The 5438-nt window shown below is 42.8% G+C and overlaps 1 pseudogene; it reads left to right on the forward strand.

Moving 5' to 3' along the window:
- The first annotated feature begins 2640 nt into the window (after positions 1 to 2640).
- Positions 2641 to 2748, forward strand: LOC111728683 (annotated as a pseudogene).
- Positions 2749 to 5438: the final 2690 nt, after the last annotated feature.

Here is a 5438-nt window from a genome sequence, read left to right on the forward strand (position 1 = left end):
TTTTTTTTTTTTTTTTTTTGAGACAGAGTGTCACTATGTCACCCTTGGTAGAGTGCCATGGCATCACAGCTCAAGCAACCTCAAACGCTTGGGCTTAAGCAATTCTCTTGTCTCAGCCTCCCAAGTAGCTGGGACTACAGGCACCTGCCACAATGCCCAGCTATTTTGTTGTTGCAGTTATCATTGTTGTTTAGCTGGTCCAGGCTGGGTTTGAATCCACCAGCCTTGGTGTATGTGGCTGGCGCCATGCCCACGGAGCTACAGGCGCTACCCATGAACTACTTTCTTGAAGAGTCAATTGTTTAACCCTATCCACTGACATATACATTTAGGTATAAGAACTAGACTAGAGAGAAGAAATACAGGCTTGTACGGGATATTCTCAGAAGTTCATAAGCAAACAACTTTAAAAGAGACAATAGCATTAAAAAAAGGTAATCTACAAATACAAGGGAAATTCAATTTGTTAAATCAAGTCAAAATTTATTTACTGCCATCTGCTCTTCACTGTGACACAGCAATAAAATGCATAAACGAATGAGTCACAGACCATAAAAGAGTTGCCCAAATGATTCCCATGAACAGATGAAACAAATAAGAACTGAAGTCTGAGATTGATGATACCAGTAAGTGAAGCTCAGAATTTTCCACAAGATCCTAAGAAAATCACATAAGCCTTCCTGGGTCAGTGTTCAATGTGCTCTATAATCCTTAACTTTGGGGGCCTGAGCATCAAATGATTATTGAAACTACAAACATCAAATAAAAATGGGAAAGTATTTGTTTCAAACGTGAAACATTGAAACTTCAAAATGAAACAAAGTAAACAGATTCAGTGAAACACAGAGGGAAGTAGAGTTTGGTCAATAGTTCCAGTTTTTTTTTCCACTCAAAAAGGAGGTAGAGAAGAGGCAGAGTCAGACAAAGGAAAACAACAATTTACCAGAAAATATAAGACGTGTTCTAGGTATACTGGCCAAGGGCTCCCAGCTCAGCATTTGGGGTTCTAGGGTCAGGATGAGAAAGAAGGGTCCAAAGCAACATAGACCAGAAGGTGGGACAGACAATTTTGACAGCAAGGAAAGTTGTTTTTCTTTTCTTTTTTCTTTCTCTTTGTGTGTGTGTGTGTGTGAAATAGAATCTCACTTTGTTCCTTGGTAGAGTGCCATGGCATCATAGCTCATAGCAAGCTCAAACTCCTGAACTCAAGCAATCCTCTTGTCTCAGCCTCCTGAGCAACTGGGACTACAGGTATCTACCACTTGGCCTGGCTATTTTTAGAGATATAGGCTCTCTCTTGCTCAGGCTGATCTCCAACTCCTGCACTCAAGCAATCCACCCACCTTGGCCTCCCAGAGTGCTTGAAGTTCAGGCATGAGCCACTGGGCAGGGCCAAGCAGGGAAAGTTGCTTTTGATTCCTGGTAGAATGACAAACTGTCACATTATCAGTATTAATGTTTGTGAATGCATATTGTACTGATGAATGAGTTAATAACAATTTTTTCTTTTTGAGACAGTTGTGGCATCATCATAGCTCATAGCAACCTAAAACTCCTGGGCTCAAGCAATCCTCCTGCCTCAGCCTTCTGAGTAGTTGGAACTACAGATGCTTGTCACAGTGCCCAGATACTTTTTCTATTTTTATTAGAAATGGGATCTTGCTCTTATTCAGGCAAGTCTTGAACTCCTGAGTTTAAGCAATCCACGTGCATCAGCCTCCCAGGGTGCTAGAATTATGGGCATGAGCCACCACACTTGACAGAGTTAATAACAGTTATAATAACAGGTTCAGTGCCTGTGGCTCAAGAGGCTAAGACGCCAGCCACATACACCTAAGGTGGCAGGTTTGAATCCAGCCTGGGCCCACCAAAACAACAATGACGGCTGCAACCAAAAAATAGCCGGGCGTTGTGGTAGGTACCTGTGGTCCCAACTACTTGGGAGGTGGAGGCAGGAGACTGGCTTGAGCTCAGGAGTTGGAGGTTGCTGTGAGCTGTGATGCCACAGCACTCTACCTAGGGTGACAGCTTGAGGCTCTGTCTCACAAAAAAAAAAAAAGAGAGAGAGAGAGAGAGACAAAAACAAATCAGATTTCTTATTTTCTTTTCTTTTCTTTTTTTTTGTATTGAGACAGACTCTCAAGCTGTCGCCCTGGATAGAGTACTGTGCTGTCATAGCTCGCAGCAAACTCCAACTCCTGGGCTCAAGCAATACTCTTGCCTCAGTTTTTCTATTTTTAGTAGAGACAGGGTCTCACTTTTGCTCAGGCTGGTCTCAAACTTGTGACTTCAAGCAATCCACTGGCCTCAGCCTCCCAGAGTGCTAGGATTGTAGGTGTGAGCCACCATGCCGGCCCACATTTCTTATTTTCCATTCATTTTCAGAATTGTAACTAGCTAACTTAAACGATTAGATTTTGTTTGTTGTGGAGTTTGTTGTGTCACTCTCAGTAGAGTGCTATGGAATTGTAGCTCACAACAACCTCAAACCTCAAGCGATTCTCTTGCCTCAACCTCCCAAGTAGCTAGGATTATAGGTGCCTGCCACAATGCCCAGCTACTTTTAGAGTAGAGGTCTCCCTCTGGCTCAGGCTGGTCTCAAACCTGAGCCACTGCGCCCAGCCCTAAAGGATTGTGTCAATCACTTCTCGACCTTTTGGCTGAGATCAAGTATAGCATCTGTTCTAATCAGTTCAATAGAGAATTTTTTTTATATATATTTAACAGAGTTTTTCATTTGGAACAATCTTAAACTTACAGAAAAGTTGTGAGTAGAATTCAAAGCACTTCTCTTCATGAACCATTTGAGAGTAACTTGTTCACCTGATGCTCCATCACTCCCAAATACAAGGTGGCCATAAATTTCGTGTGCAATTTTAAATTGCACATGAACTTTATGGCCACCCTGTACTTTAGCATGTATTTCTTGCATACATGAACATACTCTTAAGGTCCACAATATAATTATCAAAATCAGAACGTTAACACTAATGCATGCTATGATTTTGTCCTCAGACCCCAAACATCCCATTCATGTCCTTTACAGGTCCATTTCAGAATCACATATGACATTTTGTTTTCCCACCTCTAGTCTCCTATAGCCTAGAAGAGATGATCGATCTTTCCTTGACTTTCTGGGCCTTGACATATTTGAAAATTACAAGCCAGTTATTTTATAGAATGTCTCTTAATTTGAAGTTGTCTGACATTTTCTCAAGATTAAATTCAGGTTATGCATCTTTGGCAGAAATATTACAGAACCAGTGCTGTGTTCTTCTCATCGCAGTCTATCAGGTTTACATTTTGATTGGTTCCTTTACTGGTAGTATCAATTTACCATTTGATGAAGGAGGTATCTGCCAGCCCTCTCCACTATAAACTTAGTTCTCTTTGTAGCTAATAAATATTCTGTGTTGAGGTACTTTGACACAATGTACATAACCCATTCTTTCTATTATGGTGTAATTCATGGAGCACTCTCTTGCTCTCTCACTCAACAAGATTCTCCAAAAGTTTTAGCTTAGTCATATTTCTGGAAACCTCTGGTTCTTTTTAATTTGGGGGTGAGGCACACTCACTGTGCCTGGGTGCTGGGCATAGTGGCTCACCCTGAATTCCTAGCACTCTGAGAGGCCAAAGCAGGGGGATTGCTCACAGGTTCAACACCAGCATGAGTAAGAGCAAGACCTGGTCTCTAAAAATAGCCAGGCATTGTGGCAGGCACCTGTGTTGTCCCAGCTACTTGGGAGACTGAGGCAAGTAAATCACTTGAGCCCAAGAGTTTGAGGTTGCTGTGAGCTAAGATGCCAGGGCACTCTACCCAGGGCAACTGCGTGAGACTCTGTCTCAAAATAAATAAATAAATAAAGCCCTGCGTGAAATGTATGCTTATTTGTTACTGAGAAATTATTGCTATAAGGCGCTCTCTCTCTTTTTCTCTATCCCCCATATGCACAATCCTATGTATATTTGTTCTATATTTATTTATCTCAAAAGTTAATATGTTATATTTACTGAAAGCCATGTGTTCACATAGATACAACCAATTCTGATCTAATATCATAGCGTTCATTTGGGTTTTCTCCCTTCCCATTAAACAGTAAAAATCATGACTTCTCTTTTTCTTGATTTTTTTTTTTTTTTTTTTTTGAGATAGAGTCTCACTACATTGCCCTCTGTAGAATGCCATGGTGTCACAGCTCACAGCAACCTCAAACTCTCAGGCTTAAGTGATTCTTTTGTTGGCTCGGCCTCCTGAGTAGCTGGGCCTACAGGCATCTACCACAATGCCTGGCTATTTTTTTGTTGTAGTTGTCATTGTTGCCAGCCTGGTGTATGTGGCCAGTGCCCTAACCACTGTACTGTGGGCGCCAACCCATTTTTCTTTTTTTACTGTCACCCTGGGTAGAGTACTGTGGCATCATAGATCACAGCAACCTCCAACTCTTGGGCTCAACTGATCCTCTTGCCTTAGTTTTTCTATTTTTAATAGAGATGTGATCTCGCTTTTGCTCAGGCTGGTCTCAAACTTGTGAGCTCAGGCAATCCACCTGCCTCAGCCTTCCAGAGTTCTAGGATTACAGGTGTGAGCCACCAGGTTCCTGGTTGATATCTTTACTTTTTTATCAATCCCCTGTTTGCAATCAGCTTCCCACTATTGCTGCCATGTCTCCCCTGCCTAGAAGACCTTTTTAGCCTGCCAGGCTCTGAAATCTCCTGCCAGGTGGACCCCACTTTTGGTTCCCCTTCCACCCTACTTGGGCTCTGGAACTCCCTGGTGGGGTGCCCCCTCCGTGAATACTCTCCCTGCCCAGCTCAGGCCCTGACACCCACCCTGGGCTGCTCCCACACATGTGTGGCCTCTTCCTCCCACTTGGGCTCTGACTCACTACACTGGGTTGACTCTTACAAAGATGTTCCTCCTCGCAAGAGCTTGAGATGTGGTTCCCTCTCCAGGTTACCCTCCATGTGACAAAACACCCACTTTGTTCTGGTTTATCTCCTGAACTTACCACTGAACTGTTCGGAAGGGGAGGTGAAAGAGAAGAGCAAAGGAAGTCAATTGAACCACTTGCAAATACCTTTTTATTTTTACTTCATTATTTTTGAGACAGAGTCTTACTTTGTCACCCTCAGTAGAATGCCATAGCATCACAGCTCACAGAAACCTCAAACTCTTGGGCTCAAGTGGATTCTCTTGCCTCAGCCTCCTGAGTAGCTGAGACAACAGGTGCCCACCACAATGTCCAGCTATTTTTAGAGATGGGGTTCTCATTCCATCTCAGGCTGATCTTAAACTCCTGAGCTCAAACAACCCACTGCCTTGGCCTCCCAGAGTGCTAGGATTACAGGCGTGAGCCACCACAACAGTACAAATACAATTTTAAAACATCTAAATTGTTCAGAAGAAAAAGAAATCCCCAGAAACTTATGTTTCA

This window comes from Otolemur garnettii, unplaced genomic scaffold (assembly GCF_000181295.1).
Source record: "Otolemur garnettii isolate 467f Iridium unplaced genomic scaffold, OtoGar3 scaffold00178, whole genome shotgun sequence".
Taxonomy (NCBI): Eukaryota; Metazoa; Chordata; class Mammalia; order Primates; family Galagidae; genus Otolemur; species Otolemur garnettii.